Source organism: Kogia breviceps, chromosome 16 (genome assembly GCF_026419965.1).
Source record: "Kogia breviceps isolate mKogBre1 chromosome 16, mKogBre1 haplotype 1, whole genome shotgun sequence".
Taxonomy (NCBI): Eukaryota; Metazoa; Chordata; class Mammalia; order Artiodactyla; family Physeteridae; genus Kogia; species Kogia breviceps.
The window spans coordinates 14390322-14409406 of NC_081325.1; the positions used below are offsets into that span (position 1 = coordinate 14390322).

Below are 19085 nucleotides of genomic sequence, written 5' to 3' on the forward strand. Positions count from 1 at the left end.
ATGCCCTATGTTGGGTGACAGGGAAGTCTCACTGCTATGATGACATTCGAATAGAAGGCTGAGGAAATTTAGAGAGCAAGCTAAGCTTACATCTAAGGGCAGAGCATTCCTGGAAGAGAGAACGGCAAGTGCAAAGATCCTGAAGCATGAGTATGATTAGAGTATTTGGCCAATTTAATGGAAGGACAGTTTTCTAGATTAATGTTTCATGCCATGACTTGCATAAACTTTCTAATTAATTATAATAATATGTAGATTACATTTTGGTTTTATCTAGACAAATTAGCTGAATATGTTTTTTATTTCTTCTAGTCTTTATATCTTTTAGTTTTACTTTTTTGGTTATTCAAAATAGAACCTCCAGTAGATTGTTGTATGGAAGAACAATATTGAGAATCTTTATTTTGTTATTGATAGTAACATGAATGTTTTTAATATTTCACTATTCAGAATAATATAAGATGTAGGTTTTGGGTAGACTCAATCAAGTTAAGGGAAGTTTTTTGTCTATTTCATTCTTGGTTTGCTTAGTTGTTGTTTTTTTTTTTTTTCTTAACATGTAAGGATAAACATTTTATCAAATGCTTTATTGTTTTGGCATCTAGTGAGATAATCATACATTTCCTTCTCCTTTACCTGTCAAAGAAGTGAATTACATTAATAGATTTTTCTAATAATTGCTTCAGATTTTGCATTTAATTTTTGATGGACCATAATTTTCCTTTCTCACACTGTCCTCTTCTGATTTTGATGCCAAGTCTGTATCAGTTTCATAAAATTAGAAATGTTTGTGAAAGATTGGAATAATATGTTCCTTGAATGGTAGATCTCACCTGTTTTTCTTCATTGTTATTTAAAAAATGTATTTACTTACCTTTTTTTAATCAATCATATTTATTTCAAATATTTTCCATGTTTTAGGTTTTATGCAAATTTTTATTATGAAGATTGTTAATGTTATTTTCACCTCAGCAAATTTATCAGTCTTTTTTTCCCCTAATATTGCTCTGTGTAGCCCAGACATTCATTCCTGAAAATAGGTCACCAATCTTTGAGAATGAAAGCCATGTGTATAGGGTTTTGTATAAGCTAAATAAAGCTGAGACAGTCTTGTCCCCATGAAAACCCTAACTCTTGCTAAAGAGATTTAGTATTTGCATCATATTTAAATTAATTATAATGTTATTTATTTAATCCATATGGAATTCAGTTATTTGATATTTATTTATCCCATGATAGATTTTAAAACTTTAAAATATTATTGTGATGATTGTGCAATATTTCAATTAAAAATACACTGTAAGTTACTTAATCACCTCCATTTTGAATACATGAAAGGGTGGTTAAATATGAATACCCTTTTCTTTGGTTTTGCTTTTGCTAAATGTTGCTAAGTTGCTTTTCCAAAAGGATTCAGTTCCAACAAAAATAAAGGGTGCTAGTTTCACTATATAGATGAGGCATAAAATTCAGAAGATTGCATAATTGCCTTATTGTCCTTTGTTGATTTATCGGTGAGAATTAAATAGAATTATTTTTATTAATTTTTGTCTTATGTTTTATGAATTCCTTTCTCAATTTTTGATTTTATTTTAAACACACAAAGGAACACACGCTGTTAAATTATTATAGAGATAATTTTGAAATAAAACAAATCTTTCAGAAGTAAAAAATCACACCAAGGTAAACCTTCATTTTTGCTGTTTTATATTTTTCTTCATAGATTTGTTTAAACTGTGCTGCACATGATTCATGTAGATTTACATGAATGAATAAAAGTTGATATAATTATGTCAAGTCCTGTGATTTGAGGTTCCAATCAAGGCTCCATGGAGTAAGAGATCTTATTTTATGTTAAATTTAAACAAATATTAGCAAGCTTGCCTGTAATTTTCAAGTGCCCTGAGACTCTTAGGACGATGGGAAATATAGCACTAGATTTTGTCTGCCAAATTGAGTGGAGCATGTTTGGCAGGAACGTAGGGACAAATGACATGAATCCTCACGTCTTAATCCACTCTGATTGAAGAACACTCAAAATACGGGGAATGTGGCAGCATAGGAATAAGGTCTCATCAATCCAGTACAGCAAAATTCCAGTGCATGTTGTTGTTAGTACATCAGTTTCTTTGAAACTCACTCAAAGTGCTTTTATCTGTCACAGCACCTATTAAACAGAGAAGATGTAAAAAGAACTTCATATGGATGCTTTTCTGGCAGTGAGACATGCAGCAGAATTACATCGATAGTGTATCCTAATGGAAAAACAGGCTGATCCAAAAGGCTATGAATGAGGAGATGCAAATTGAAAATATGGAACCAGCAGTTGAGGCTAAGAAGATATTAGAGGCTACAGGTTAGTAAGGCTGTGCTGGGTAGTGTTCTGAATGTCTGGCTGTTATGAAGTGGGTGTGAGGTTGGATCGGTTACCCTAAAGGAGCAGAGGAGATAAAGCGGAGTTGTCAGGTGACCTTGGCTCATCCACTAACTCTCAGTGTGGCCGCCAGCACATCATTCACCAGCTTCACTTTTAACGATAATAGCATTGCCTGTTTACTCACAGGATCAAGTCACCTTAATATGATGAAAGAACTTTGCCAGAGTTGGAGTGATTCATAAATGTAAGGAGGAGAAAGTACCCTTTACTTTTATGATATTAAAAATGAAAACACAATTATTACAATTGTGGTTTTTATTTTTCTATTAATAATGGGAAATCAAATTTAAGAATACTAAATAAAATTTTAGATTTCCTTTATGAACCCTAAAAGAATGGGCCTGCTGAATGGGTATAAGATTGCTAATTCTTATCCCTTTCATTGATTACTATAACAGTAACTACTCTGTATTTATGCCTAACCTGCTCATATATTTAATACCTTCTTTCTCATTCACTGCCTTTTTCTGTTGTGATGTGCAGGAGCATTACGATCTTTAAGACAAGCATTGACTTTTTCCTATTACAAAAGCAATACAGGGGCTTCCCTGGTGGTGCAGTGGTTGAGAGTCCGCCTGCCGATGCAGGGGACGCGGGTTCGTGCCCCGGCCCGGGAAGATCCCACGTGCCGCGGAGCGGCTGGGCCCGTGAGCCGTGGCCGCTGGGCCTGCGCGTCCGGAGCCTGTGCTCTGCAACGGGAGAGGCCACAACAGTGGGAGGCCCGCGTACCGCAAAAAAACAAAACAAAACAACGCAATATACCCTTATTGCCTAAAGATTTTTAAAATATCAAAAGTACAAATGGAAAAGCAAAATTCCCCCTCAATCCAACTACCCAGAGACATATACATTGTCTTTCTCTCACCCAGATACACAGGTTTTATCTTTCTCTCTCTCTCAATATCTACAAAATTGGAAGTGTGCTTTATATTTTTTTACCAGTTGCAGGCTTTTATGGAAATACTGCAGTTACTTCAAGAAGTCTGCATGCTCCATGTGGAACTTTAACTTTCTAAGATGAGGTGAGGCCTCTCAGAACGCAATACTTCACTTACAATCATAACACAACATCGTGGTGAAATAGAGGCCCAACTTCAAAAAATATATATGCCCAGAAAATTTTATAATGAAGGTATTAAGAATTTTGTTTTCATTCTGAATATGATCTAAATCAGAAGTGCTACCTTCACTAATGCCTATAAGCTCCTTGATGTTTGATTTTATCTTGTCAGATTGTTCTTTGCCTGCTTTATTTTCATGAGTGTTGATGGGGGTTTTTAATCTGTCATGTTTATCCATCTATTCAGCAAACTGTTACTTAATACCGAGAATGTGTGTAGTATTATGTAGCCAGGAGAAGAAAAGAGAACTAACATTTTATTTGGTTTGAAGGGTAAAATCTGCCTAAGGAATAGGCTGGTATTCATGTTTGAGAAGAAAATGAACTACAAAGACCATCACAGTATAACAGGGTGAAAAAGATTTTGTTGTTTAAAGACCCCAAATACAACAACCACGGCTAATTAAAGTTTTTATATTTATAAGTAATCACATAAGGGAAAAATTAAAGGTAAAAAGGCTTCATTAAGAAGAATGAAATCATGCCATTAGCAGCAACATGGATGGACTTGGAGATTATCATACTAAGTGAAGTAAGTCAGACAGAGAAAGACAAATATCATATGATACTGCTTATATGCAGAATCTTTAAAAAATGATACAGATGAACTCATTTACAAAACAGAAACAGACTCACAGACTTAGAGAACTTACTTAATGAATACGGCGGGGGGAGGAGGGGGGAGGGATAGATTGGGAGTTTGGGATTGACATGTACACACTGCTATATTTAAAATAGATAACCAACAAGGACGTACTGTGTAGCACAGGGACCTCTACTCAATATTCTGTAATAACCTAAATGGGAAAAGAATTTGAAAAGTAATAGATACATGTATTTGTATAACTGAATCACTTTGCTATACACCTGAAACGAACACAACACTGTTAATCAACTATACTCCAATATAAAATAAAAATTTTTAAAAAAGAAGATAAAGAAGAATTAGGAAGTTAACGCAAGTGAGGATAACAGTATGATCCATCACTGGCACACAATGTGTTATGTTGGTAAGTATCAAAGAAAGGCAAGGACACAAAAACAGTCTTTCAGGATAAATACATAGCTCTAAAACTAAGGAGTGCCATGGAAATAACTTGTTTCACAAAACTTCTCTTCTGAGATTGCATAAAAATCACTGAACTAATGCTTGGAAAAATTCGAGGATATGACAGTGTGAAACTAATGAAAAAAGACAGGTGCTAAGTCATGTCAGCCCCATAGCTGGACTTTCTCGGCAAAAGTAAACTGATAGGCATTTAGTCCTCTGAATGGAATGATGGCTTTCCTCCATCCACAGATAAGGAAAATATTACCTAGATTTTTGACTGGGGGCTGAGAAATACTCATGTGAAGGGAAAGAATCATGGTTTTTTTTTCTTTCCTCCACTGAGTTTCTTTAGCTGTGAACTTGATTCTAGAGCTACAACAATGAAAGACTTCAGCAATTTACAAGTTCTGTAGCAACCAGCTAAGAGACTTCTTAACCTCCACTTTACTGTGTCAAAAATATCTACCAGGGCTTCCCTGGTGGCGCAGTGGTTAAGAATCCGCCTGCCAATGCAGGGGACACGGGTTCAAGCCCTGGTCCGGGAAGATCCCACATGCCACGGAGCAACTAAGCCTGTGTGCCACAACTACTGAGCCTGCGCTCTACAGCCCGTGAGTCACAACTACTGAGCCCGCCTGCCACAACTACTGAGCCCACGTGCCACAATTACCGAAGCCCGCATGCCTAAAGTCCGTGCTCCGCAACAAGAGAAGCCACCGCAATGAGAAGCCCGCGCACCACAGCAAGGAATGGCCCCTACTTGCAGCAACTAGAGGAAAAAAAAAAAAGCCCGCGCACAGCAATGAAGACCCAACACAGCCAGAAATAAATAAATAAAATAAATAAATTTATAAAAAAAAAAAAAAATATCTACCAGGATAGGTGGAGTGGCAACATGCTACTAGAAGAAGAAAACTTTGGGGATTAATTCCTTATCTCTCATGCCTCATATAAAATATACAGAAAAAGCTAAGTCCCAGGGAAAATCAAAACAGACTCTGACTACAGCACTACTTCTAGAATGAAAAATGACTTTCCCCGGCTCCTGACTTTTTGGATCAGATTTGTGAAGAATGGAATGTATCAGCATTATAGTGATCCCAAGATATTATTTTTGTCATTTTGCTATAGAATTAAGTAAAGAAGAAATCCAAAGAAGTATATCATGGTGGTTCATAAATTTTTGTTTACTTTTTCTTGGTAATATTTCATCTGAATTAGGTGACCTGTAAAAGATGCATTTGTACCAGGAAAAAATGGATAAATTTCATGGAAACCTGTGATGTTTATGGTGCCTTACAAAACCTCTGCTAATATGGTGGTGTGAGAAACTGTAATCTAATGAAATTAAAGGAAAATACTATAAAGTGGATGACTATTATTTTTGAGTTCATGCCAGGTGTTTAAACTAATACTAATGTATTTTAAAAGGCCTCAAATATTCACCAGGTGGCAGTCTTTTCCTTAAGTGTGGTCAAAACAATTGATCTGCTTTACCTCATTTTTATTAGAAGAAATGAGTCTTATGGAAGGAGATGTTTTGCTTTTTTTCTCATAATGTTGCATTTAAATGACTTGTCTCTTCTGAACTCATACTCCCTAAATTATCCTTAAGGGAACCTGTTTATTCTTCCTTGAGATCATCTCTGATCATTTTCTTTTATGATTTTTCTTTTTCTTTCTCTGTATTCAGAATGAAACTACATTGTATCAGATGATTAACAACATGTTTAGATTATATGTATTTAGACTGCACCGTAGTCTTAGAAGCCTGGTCAATTTCCACTCTCCTAACTTCACATCTCTGAGGTCACAGACAATCTTCCTGGCTCCATCCAACCTCTCATGGATTCACAATCCTCTTGACCATTATGCAGATATTTGGGAGGTCTTGCCTCAGAATTCAGCAAGTTTGCCTCCTGTGGTCTGCATCAGCGTATTTGAAATCTAATCACAACAACTTAGAATCGTGATGCAAATGTCAATCCTTAGACATTGATCAAATTAGCATAGTTGGTTCTGAAATGAATGAATGATGATAATGATAATAATAACAACAACACGAAATCAAATGTAAATACACTAGGCATTCACTTTACATGAAGTATTTCAAATTTCTAATTCTCATCAGAACTGTGAGAAATAGCCATTACCGTTTTCCGTTTTGAGTTAAATAATCACCACTGGGTCATGCATATAGTAAGGGGTGGAGCTAAGACTTGGATTCCTATCTGTCTGATTCCAAACCTGATCTTTTTCCACCAGGAAACATTTCCTGTTACCCAAAACTAAACCTTGAAACATTTATTTATATCTGTATTCCTTCCTTGTTCTACAAAATGTATAAGGCTGGAATTCAAGTAATGTTTATGGTAAATATTTCTATTTGGTTCTAGACCAAAAAAGTGAATTTTAATCTTGGCTCAAGAATGAATAATCTCAGTAATCTTTGGCAAGTTTCCTGAACTTCTCTAAATTTCACTTTCTTCATAACTCTAAGGTAATGGTTCCAGGAGTCTGTGTGTGTGTATGTGTGTATGTGTGTGTGTGGTAGGGAAGCAGGAGGGGGGGGGAGGGGGAGAGGGATGTAGGGTCAGTATGATATCAAACTGCTCTCTGATTTCACAAAGTTAAACTTGAGTTTTTGCTTTTAAGTTGAGAGAACCAGGCAGTGTAGACTTGGGTTAAGGAGAACATGGTATAGTAAAGTAAAAGTCATCCAAAATAGGTGCTAGAACATATGATTAATGAACACTATCTGCAAGTCAAACATTAAGTTTAGGCTGAAAAGCACTAAATAGAATATACTTGAAATGTCTTTCCTAAAGCTGGTAATTTAAGGCTCGACCAAAAGAATCAAAGGCTCCTCAGATGATAAAAAAGATTAATGGGCTCTGATACTCTAGGATAAAGTATGCAAGAGAAGTTTGTTTAGCAACATATAATATATATTTAACTTACCAAATAAATTTTTTTTAATTTTAAGCATTTCATTGATAATGCTAATAGTTACATGTGTGCCAAGCAAATATATTTCATACTGATTCCATTTAGGGTGAAGTGTATGCTTTATATATATTATTCTGTACAAAAATTCTTCTAATATGTCAACATATTACACTTCCCCAAATCTACTGAATATTTTTTATACACTTCTATCATTTCACAGAAATATGATGGTACTGGTCTCTTTTTTCTTTTACTGATGTTAAGTTTCTTCAATGTTTGTGTCTTGTATAATCTAATATGGATAATTCTTAGACATTAAGCACTAGTCCCCTATTCCCACAAAAATATTTATGTAATTACAAATGGAAAATCAATATTGTATAAAAAACAAAATGGATGAGTATACATTTTATATATTGTTACTTTTATTTATCTTGAAGTTGCAATTGATTGCTAGATTAGATTCCTTGAGGTCAAGGTCTACTATGTGATCATATTTTAACAATATCTTGGTCACAGTAGGCAACCAAGGAAATGTTAAAGATAGTAGAATAAAGAGAAGAAATGAGAAAACACGTGATTCCTTTACTGATGATTTGTTCACCCAAACCACTCTCTAGGAGACTTCTGTCTCTTCATCTTGAGTTGTTCTCCTTGCTGCTCTGCTCCAGTGGGCTTGAAGGAGCGGAAGCCAGTGATTCTATACTAAGAATAATATAGTGTTTCTACATTTACTGGGTCTGTCAGTGTGGATGATGACATAAATAACCAGTTTCTCCAAGATAAATGCGCCTGTCCCTAAATATACATAAAGATATGTATATAGATAGAGACACATATTCTTCTCTGATTTAAAAATAATATATGTTCATTGTAGAGATTTTAGAAAGGACAGAAAAGCACAAAAAAGAAAAGCACGCACTTCATCCCAATATCCAGATCACTAATGGTAATATTTTACCATGTATTTGTGACAGGCCTCCAATGGCATCTAATGACCTTCACCTCCTGGTATTCATGCCCTTCCATACTGAATCAGGCTGATCTGTGTGAGCATTAAAATCATTTGAAAGTGAAAAAAAAGAGAATAATATAGTGATTCGATATTGCTCGTGCTTGGCACAGATAGTAAACACTGTATGTGTGTTTGTCCCAGATGACCTTTAGAATCTCTTTCAAACCTAAGAAACTACCTATGATTTTAAGAAAAGCAGTTCTTTTTCCATTATAATAATAATTATTATTATTTTATTTATTTATTTTTTTGCGGTACGCGGGCCTCTCACTGTTATTGTCTCTCCCATTGCGGAGCACAGGCTCCAGACGTGCAGGTTCAGCGGCCATGGCTCACGGGCCCAGCCACTCTGTGGCACGTGGGATCCTCCCGGACCGGGGCACGAACCCATGTCCACTGCATCAGCAGGCGGACTCTCAACCACTGCGCCACCAGGGAAGCCCCCATTTTCCATTATTTTTATTATGAAGGGGTGTGTGTGCTTGCACAAGCCTGTGTGCGTGCACATATGTGTGTGTAGACATATTTGCGTGTATCTGTGTGTGTATATGTGTCCCTCGGTATCTGTAGAGGATTGGTTCCAGGACCCCTGCCCTGGATTCCAAAATACGAGGATGCTCAAGTCCGTCATATAAAATGGTATAGTATTTGCATATAACCTATGCACATCCTCCTATATACTTTAAATCATCTCTAGATGACTTCTAATACCTAATATAATGTAAATGATATGTAAATAGTTGTAATACAATGTAAATTCTATGTAAATAGTTTCCAGTGCAAGGCCAATTTAAGTTTTGCTTCTGGGAACTTTCTGGAATTTGTGGGGAGGAATATTTTCTATCTGCCATTGGATGAATCCAAGGATGATGCAGAACCCACAGATATGGAGGGTGTACATACACACACACACACACACACACACACACACACACATACACACACACATACACTTGTTGGTATTGTGAGGTTCACAAAGTAGGGGAAAGTGATACATATTTACATACTTTCAACATAATATTCTAAGAGGTGTACAGGATATGATGGTAGCAAAGAGAGATGTTTAATTCAATCAGGGCTTCATAATTGATCTCACATATAAATAGGAAAAAGATTCGTGTTGTTTGCAAAATAGTCTCCTCCAGTCTGGGAGGGTGGGTCTATCTCTGCAGAGTCTCAGCCGTCAGGTCCTCTCTGAGTTCCCCAACCTCTGTGTCAGACTCAACCACAGGACAATATTGAAATGCATGTGGCTTGACCTGTAATCACCTCCCTCTTCCTAGTATTTTCTCAGTGTGCCACCAGCGTGTCCTTATCGCTGCCAGTTGTTTTCTAGGAGAAGTTGAGGGAATCAGATAACCAGTTTTGTTAAATGAGTCAGAGTGGCATGGACATATATACACTACCAAATGTAAAACAGATAGCTAGTGGGAAGCAGCCGCATAGCACAGGGAGATCAGCTCGGTGCTTTGTGACCACCTAGAGGGGTGGGATAGGGAGGGTGGGAGAGAGACGCAAGAAGGAGGGGATATGACGATATAAGTATATGTAGAGCTGATTCACTTTGTTATACAGCAGAAACTAACACACCACTGTAAAGCAATTATACTCCAATAAAGATGTTAAATTAAAAAAAATAAAAATAAAGTTTTACATATCTGAAAATATATATATAAAGTACTAAAAGATTTGGTCAGGAGCCTCTGGCTGAAGGAATTTCAGGATGGTCCCCAGGAGTCAAGGACCTGGAGAGATCTTTCTATGCTGCTCCAGGACCAAGTTTTGCTCTTAGGAGGTGGCATGTTCTGAAGGGCTGAGAGTGCCAGACATCTCATGGCCAAAGTAACCAGGCAGTTTGACAAAGGAAGAGTAAAGTCCGTGAAAACAGAGAGGCCTACACTCAAATCTCCCTTGGGCAAGTTATTCACTTTTTCTGAGCTTCAATTTCCTTATCTATAACAGTTCAGTGTAACTGGGAGGAATCCATTAAATAAATGTGAAAATACATACCAGGCAGTCAAAAGAAACAAGTTTGTTGTATTCCCTACTCATGTACTCATGCATTACTCCTCATTTAAACCCTATCATTTAATAACGACTGCTTCAACAATTGTTGAAGATTCTAAAGCTGGTTTTAACGTCAGCAAGTATGCAGTCTGCAATTGTTTGTAGAGTCCATATTGGTTGCTGGAGGGGAGGAAACAGTTTAAATCCTTAGTTAGTGATGGTGGCTTTGGTTAAGTTAACTTTTTATTTTTTAAATGGCTATAATAAAGAACTTATTACAAAGATTGTTATGAGGTTTAAATGAGATAACAATGTAGAATGGTCTTAAGAGAATGCCTGGCACACTATAATGCTCAATTATTATAAACAATTTTTATTACTATCCTTTGACCTACCACCACGATGGTAACATCTAATAGAAATTTACAATGCACCTCAACCTATTTACTTTTTCAAATTATGTATTGTTTTTGAGGGAAATTACAATATACTACTAGTTTAGGATTCTCTGATATTTTGGACAGTGGGAAATACACATAGTAAGGTCTGAATAAATGCATAATTATTTCTAATTTATACTTTATTCATCAAGATATTAATGTACTAAAAATTCACATTTTTACCTGACAGTACCAGTGGTGCTTAAAAATTAAGCCTGTATCTATATACTTTTCCCTGGGAGAGTCCAGAAGTGAAAAAGAAATGTTGCAATTATGTTACACATGTGATGGGGATGTTCAGACTTAAACCCACCCTACTCATCCACCATCATCTCATTTAAGGGAAGAGACGTTATGCATCCATTTGGTACATTTGTAATTATGAATTTCTCTTACCCTCCCAAAACCACCCACTCTTTCTGGGTGGGTTTGAGCATTCTCTGAGAAGGCTAGATTCTATAAATCAGCTCTTACATGCTCAAAACTCACAGTTGGGAATTACTGTCAAATGTTTCTAATACCTGATCCAAACATTAGAGACTTGGAATACTGATATATCTAGATATTACTTGAGCCAGAAAATTATTGCATAAAGAATAAATTGTGGTAATAAAAATGACAATATTCTTTCCTTCTAAATGCTTGAAAATTGGTTCTTGAAAAGACCATTTAAAATTCTACATTACTTCAATCCTCACTTTCTTGTGTTTCAGATATTAAAGCAATAAAAACTTTACTCACTTTATATCTAATCAGAGCAGAAGTAGATATAATAGGTTGAAAGGACATTTTAAAAACAGTTTTGAGACATTCTAATCATAATATGTATTTTTAAAAATTCCTAATTATATTAACACCGTATCTATTCAATGAATTACAATTGTTGAATGACATCATTTTTCCTCAATGAATAATTTTTAAATTATTACAATTAATGAAGTTCAATTGATATACTGCTTACTAAGACATCAAGTTATTATTTTTAGATTTAATCACAACATTTATAATGGATTGGGGGGTATTTAATAAAAATGACACCCAGAAATCTTTTCACCAAAGCTCACATTTGAAAGGCTAGTTTCCGTCTCTCTTATTCTAACATAAACTCACTCTTCACACCAGCAGTAACACTTCACAATGCATTTGCTCTGAGGAATTTTTAGCTTCTTCAATGCACATATGTATTTTTAATTAAATTGTATTGAATACATGTAAAATACTCAAATGACATCAAGGTGGAGGGATTTGCATTTACTGAGCTCTTTTGATGTCAGTCACATTAGTGTGTTAACTATCCAATCTTTACAACAACTTGGCAAGCAGGGACTCTCATCCCCCTCTTATTTCTGAGAAAGTTGAAGCTCAAAAGGCTCAAATAATTTTGCCTGAGATTATAAAATAGGATTTATAGCCACATCTTTCTCTCTCGACTCTTTTCACTATATCTCACTCCTTCCCTGTCCACAAACAGAGAATAAGGGCCCTGTCTTGTATTTTCTTATTGTGGCATGGAAATGCCTCACTGTATGGAGCTCTAATGCTTGAGATTGTTTTTTGTACTTTTTTTCACTTGAGTTTCAAAGGAGCTAAAAGCTTTTTGCTCTTGTCGGTTCCAAACATATTTAATGATGATGATGATTACTTTTACTTTCATAATAAGTGTGATATGCTGAGAGGAAAGAACAGAGAACATGGTTCAGGAGAATTACTTGTCTATAATTTGCTGGTCTTCAAGAAGAAGAAAATGTCAGTGTGTATTATTTTATGAGTCAGAATGACCTGTTATCTTAATCCACTTCATCATATTAACAGTGTAACATAGTCCGTCTTTTAAAAATTCTTCCATTTAGGGCAGAATTATTCAGATGTCTCATGATTGCCAATTGCCAACTGACTAAAGGCAATCCAGGCTCTATGTTGTAATAGGATTTAAATTCCCTGCTGTGGAATAATAAGACTCAATTTAATTTTTAGACTTTCAAAGTACTTTTTAATAAAAATTACTTTATATTGATTTCTACATTATAAAGGTCATATTTGGGGATAATTTTCAGCTTTTTCATATTAATGGTGGATCTAGACAATATTATAAACATCTTTCCTATTGATATTTTACATCCAGATATAAAGAAAGTATAATTGATGATTTATCTAACTATGTCTCAGAATAGGATAAGTATTTTGGGGGGAGAACATTTTTAATACTTTACTATAATTCTCTCTTGCTCTTGCTTTTACTCTCATACTCTCTGAATTTTGATAGTAACCAAGATTATGGTTATTATACATTTATTTAGTTTCATTTACTGTCAATATCCAGGATGTAACAAAAGCAAATAGAAAGGGGTAACCTCAAGTGTTTAACTACTGAGGAAGCTGAAATGTTTTCATTCTGCAAGGGGCAGCTCTAAAGACTAGAACAGATAGGCTGTCTTAGCATATATGGCATTTAATAGGGACCGTATGAAGTTCATGGGACTGTAGAAGGTAAATTACTTGTTCTGAAGTCCAGTGAGGAAAATCAGATGAATGTAAGACATAAAAGTAAACTTTATCTCTGCCCACTAGCCAGGGATATATTTATTAGCACCCATATCAACTAAAAACTGCCCTTTATTTTTAGTCAGCAGGGTATATTTTAATTTGGATATATATTTGCATTAACCTGCTAATGCCAATCTCCTATTTCACCCTTTGATTTCCTAATCACATAATAGGTACTGTTTCTAAAGTCACAAATTGCACTAGAACATCTACAGAAATTAGTTTTTAAATCCCCTACGTGCACTGAGATGGAAAGGAAAAGGTAAACAGTTAAATTCTCCTTTGCTCTCCCTGAACAGGGTTTCTATTTCCAGTAAGGGGATTTTTCAAATGAAAATGAAGTCATGCACTTAAAAAGGTAAATTGCCAGTGCTGAACTTCTTTTCAGTGTATATTGTATTATTCATATATTTGTTTGTCAATGGGAAAGCAGAGAATATGGCATAAAACATTAATAACAGTATATTATGTTATTACATGTCATCTTATAAAACACTTTTACAGAATTTTACCACCAGACATTAAGAAGTAAATTAATTCTATGATTCCAATTAATAGCCAAGAAAACCAAGGCTCAGAATGATTTTCAGAGGCTTGTCCTGTTAGCAAGTGTTGAACAGGACTAGAAGTCAGCATCTCTTCCCCGGCATTTCATAGCTTCTAATGACTTCTAATGACTTAGTATCTATTGAACCACTAAATTATAAATGGCATCATAATGTTCAAGACAGAGACACAGCCTAAATATGTACCTCTAGAGGCTCTTTTAAATTTATATAACCCATATCTTAAATTAGCATTATTAGCTAATCAGCTAGAGCCAGACAGTATGATGGTTATCTTCTGACTCTTGAGTTCCAGCACTGGTATTTCCTGATTTTGTGATCTGGGACGTGTCACTTACACCTTTTTGTACCTTCATTTCCCCATCTATAAATGGGGAGAAGAAAAGCACCAAGCTTCACAGGATAATGTGAAGATTAAATGAGATAATGCAAACAAAATTCTTATCACAATTATTGGCATGGTGACAAGCTCGATGAACGTTCATCATTCAGACTATCTCCAGGTTGGTTGCTAGCTATTAATTTATAGATTCTTTTGGTTAGATTAAACCCTAAAGGCCACTGGGTCCATGGTTCTTTGCCCTCTTTTGTAAAATGAAGTGACTGGATTAGATGGTCTCCAAGATTTCCAAGATCCCTAAAAATTTTTAAATCTGGTACTCTTTTTAGCAGAGCTTTCAAACCAAAAATTTCTTCAATTGAAATACTCTAGGATCTTAACTGTTGAACTGATAAGTAATGTTTAGTAAAGTATTTTTCCCAAAGAAGGGAAAATATAATAAATATATTAGTGAAGTTGGGAAATTCTCATACATTAAATATCACTTAATCATTCATATTTAAGCTAATTATTTGAAATCTCCTTAAAGTAAGCTTAGCATGGAGTCCAGCACACCTAACACAAGGTAGACAACTATAGGTATTCTGTAACTGTCAACATCTTCTAAGTCACTGGTTCTTAAAGTGTTGCCTCTAGACCGGAAGCATTAGTATTGAATATCACCTGGGTACTTGTTAGAAACACAAGTTCCAGTGACCCATTCCAGACCCGCTGTATCAGAGACTCTTGCGGTGGGATCCAGCAAAGTATGTTTTAACAAGTCCTCCCAGAAATTTTGATGATACTGAAGACTTAGTACTACGGTCTGAGTGAAGAGTGAAAAAGAAAGTTCTGTTTCTGCTAAACATTTACCAAAGCAGATAAAATTGAAATTGAATCTGGCCTTAGAAGATATCAAAGGGAAAGGTCTGCTAGAAATAATTAGAAGTCAAATAACCAATCAACTGACTGAGAAAAGGGGCTAAGAAGCCACTGTTGGTTATTCCCTGTAGAGAAATAAGGTACTAAGAATGTTAAAGAAAAGTTGAATAAATCATCAGAGAGTATCACAGTAATGATTCTAGCAAGAGAGCAGCCCCAGTAAGAATACATAATGTTCCATCTTCCTGCCTAGTGTAGAGAACTACAGGTTCTCCATGCTGTGTGCTACATGAAAGAAATAAAGTATTACTCTTTCTATTTTTTATAGTAAAAATGAAAATAAAACACTAAGAACTCAAATCCCTGGTTTATGAAGAAGTACATTAAATAGGGAAGGAAATACTTAATGATCTATGCCCATCTATTTATCTGGCAAAACCTAAATATCTTCATTAGATGCTGCACTGAGAAAAGTTTTTAACATACTAGCAATCATAATCATTTAAACAAGATATGATGGAAAGGATAGACCAATGTCAGGGTGATAGGAAGATAGGTGATTTTATGTGTTTCAATGTCTTCCCTATCATCTTTATATCAATCCCAGACCCCTTTCTTAAGTCCAAAATTTCTAATTATCTCCTAGATGTTAATGTCAATAAATCGAAAACTGAATATATCCAAGCAGGTCTCATAAACCCTACTCATAATCTCTATCTCAGTTAATGGAGTTAACTTTCCCCAGTTATAAACCTTAAAACATAATATTTTGTATTTACCAAGTCCAGTCAATTTAATTTCATAATTACCCAAGGATTTACTTCTCTTTTATCTTTTCCATTGTGATCATCTTTATTCATATTACCATGATATTTTTCCTGTTTCTCTTCACAACTAGACTCTAGAAAACAGGAATAATGTCTTCTCCCCAGTGCCCGGGCTAAGGTCTGACACAATGAGCATATGCAAATTGTAAAATGTTCCCTGGTGAATGTACTGGAAGAGTAAACAGATTAATCTGAATTCTCAAGCCCCCATGATTTCAGGAGGCCATCACACATTGCATCTTTTTTTAGGAGAAAGAAATCAATTTGTGACAAATTTGTAAAAGAAGACTATTTTCTGATCCACGTCTGTCACATTTTAAGTTCTAAGTAAGTGTTCTAATCATCAGATTATATTAGATCCTCTTCCTTGACTCATCTTAAGACAAGTTATGTGTATCTTGTCCTCTTGGATATTAGTGTTCTCAGGTTTTAACACTCGGCTTCAGTGACCTCAACAAAATTAATGGTAATGTGTTCCAGGGTCTTTGGGGGAAGCCCATGAGACTGGAAATTAGGCAAAAATAGTAAACACAAAATGGCTTTCAATGATCACAAGAATCATCTAAGGAATTACAATTTATGAGAGAAAAAATTCCTGTCAAGAATTTATTTGTTACCTACCAGACACTGGCTTACGGAAACTGTTATTCTAAACAAGGTTGGCCATACTTAGGAGATGCATTATCTAAGTAGATCACAGATAAACAGCCAAGCTCTCATGGGGTTTGTCTGCCTTTCCTCCCCCCAACAAGCCCTGAGGACTTCTTTTATGTGCTATACTGTATACATTTCATGACGTAACAACCTCACTTTTATTGTACAAGATACCAGGCACTCTGAGGTAGACTGGAGTTGCTTTTTCCAAATTAGAAAGTTCAAACCAAAAGATGCAATGTTTTGTTGATTCTCAGTGCCTTCGCTGAAGAGGAATTCTAGAATGTGCAAATAGAAAAGGAAAATTCTTGGCTTACAAACTGATACAAGAAAAATCTTCCAGAAACACATGGCCTGGGATATTTCAGACTCTTGGCAGATTGCAAACCTTTACTGCCTTTTTTTATTAATAATCAGGGTTCAGATCAAGTGTCTCTAAGAAGCCAGGACCCACATGTCAGACTAGAGTTTAGCTCAGAAGTTGAACATCTTCCAACAAACAATCTCATAATAGCAGATATCTTCTCCAGCCACCAAATTACTTTGGCCAGCACAAATGTCATTGACTAAAGAGACACTGAAATGTTTGGTCACTGTTCTCTAGACAATAGAATTAAGAAGGCTATACAGTAATAAACAGGGAAAACACAATCACAATTTTGTTCTATAGACTTGTTGTAACCTCAAATGATCTAGGCCCACAGTCCCAACATCTGTCTATGGTTGCCCTTATAGATATGAAACAACAGGGTGTACGATATAAGATCATTGTTATTAGGAAATTCAAATACTTTAAGGGTATGACTGTGGAAGGAGTTTCAAAATCACGAGGTGCCTGGTAAAGTAAAGCCTGAACTTACACAGAAAAAAACACATTCTTACTCATTCCTGTCTACGTGTCCTGTGTCCCTGTAGTGCTAGAAAACTGAGGTATAACATAACACATGCCTTCAGATATTACCCTTACCTATCCACCTCAGTCAAGGTTAGTACAAGTTTGAAAGGATACATGAAAGAAGCAAATCCTTCTATCAGGAAAGTTTTACCAATATGATGGGAAGGTATCCCAAACAACTGGCTATGAGAACAAAAAGCTAGTAAAGCAGCAAGCAAAGAACTATTGTCATTGCGGAGTGTTGTTTTATCAAAGTTTGGGCTCAGGTAAGGGAAAGGGGTGCATGGTGGTGAGACATAAGAATGGGCCATAGAACACAAACTTCTGGGGAGACTTTTTCAGGAGACACCCAGCCATGAAGTTCTCCTAATCATGGTGGGGATTCTGATCAAAGTCCTCCAGTAAAGCAAAGATAATAGTAGCTACAGCAGAGCTTGCTTTAAAGGAATGTAACATCTCTAAGAGTCCATCATTTGCAGAAATTGTTTGCATCTTATCAAATAGAACAGAAATTGCTAGAGCTGTAATAACACACATTTTTATACGATTTTACTTTAAAGGACAGACTTGAGTCACTGAAGTACATGCAATGTCTCTGCAATTAGTCAGCGAGACTTGATGCAGGGAAGTGAAGAGTTCAGTGTGAAAGGATAAAGGATCAGAGAGACGATTCAGACACAGGGCAGTAACAAAGGGAAGGATCTAGACAGACAAATGGGAAAAATAGAAAATAAGGAAAAAATAGATTCCTTATTTGTTTCTGTCAACGATTTCTCCACTTCCTTAGTGGTAAAAAAATGAGATAGGAATAAAAAATAGGAATAAAACCACATTGTATTTATAATTGTGTGCCATTCTGGTTTATTTTCTACCCGTGATGTTAAGATACAGCTACATTTTGCCATTAGTAAATTTGATATAGTTAAGCCTACAGTCAGAGTTCAGTTACTTTTTAGTTATCTTTTTTTCCTGCTTTTGAAAAATTTAAGTCTAAATTTAAAAGAATCTATTGGAGTTTGCTAAAGAACAATATCAGAATTATATGTACAACTCACTTCTGCAATAACATGCAGAATTCCAGAACAGGCAAGAAAGTTAAAAAGGAAACTAGCAAAAGAATTCAGCCTGTCACTGTAGAATATCAGAAAATGACGCATGAGAGGAGAAACATCCACACGTGCACAATAGCCCCCTGAAAACATTATTGACCATTAGATAGAAATGTTTCCAATGTATGGGAAGCCACCATAGGCTACTTTGTTTTGCTTTGGTTCTCACCAAAGTCTGATTAGCCAGGGTAGGAGGTGCAGGTGGCAGTGACTTTTGGAGAGTATAAGATGTGTAGTTAGCAGTGGTTTTGTGTCATAATAGTTCTGATT

General features: G+C 35.6%; 1 protein-coding gene across 3 annotated transcripts in view; it reads right to left on the reverse strand.

Moving 5' to 3' along the window:
* TRPC4 (transient receptor potential cation channel subfamily C member 4) overlaps positions 1–19085 on the reverse strand; it is a 174715-nt gene that overhangs the window by 98576 nt on the left and 57054 nt on the right. The gene's annotated exons all lie outside the window — the stretch shown is intronic.